Source organism: Nannospalax galili, unplaced genomic scaffold, assembly GCF_000622305.1.
Source record: "Nannospalax galili isolate Female #2095 unplaced genomic scaffold, S.galili_v1.0 scaffold660, whole genome shotgun sequence".
Lineage (NCBI taxonomy): Eukaryota > Metazoa > Chordata > Mammalia > Rodentia > Spalacidae > Nannospalax > Nannospalax galili.
The window spans coordinates 1,757,145-1,757,688 of NW_008349073.1; positions in this window are offsets into that span (position 1 = coordinate 1,757,145).

The following is a 544-nucleotide window of genomic DNA, read 5'->3' on the forward strand; positions in this document are numbered from 1 at the left end:
ATAATGATAAAGAAAAATACTAGAGTATAGGAAATTGGGTGGGAGTAAGGGAGTGAAGATACTAGAGGGAATCTAAATATGTTCAAAATATATTGTATGGAATTCACAGCCAGGCATGATGGGGTATGCCTTTGATCCTAGCACTCAGGAGACAAAAGCAGGCAGATCTCTGTAAGTTCCAGGCCAGACTGGTCTACTTAGTGAATTCCAGGCCAGCTGGGGCTACAGGGAGACCCTGTCACAAAAAGACCAAAAGAAATTCACAAAGATTCAGTTAAAAACAAAAGTAAAAAAAAAGAAAAAAAAAATCTCTGCGCGGCCCTGTGACTTCCAGCTGGTATCACTTTGCTGTATTCCTTGTTGGAGACTCCTCATCCATAGTTCAGCAGTCAGCCTTTGTTTTGAGACCTTTATAAGCACTTCTCAAGACTTCTCCATGCTAGTTTTCCTTTATTCTGAAACCCACCTTCAATTTTCAGTTGCTCTGTAGTCCTCAACTCTAACCTTTGAGTCTTCAAGCTAAGGCTGGGTTTTCTCCTCCAGT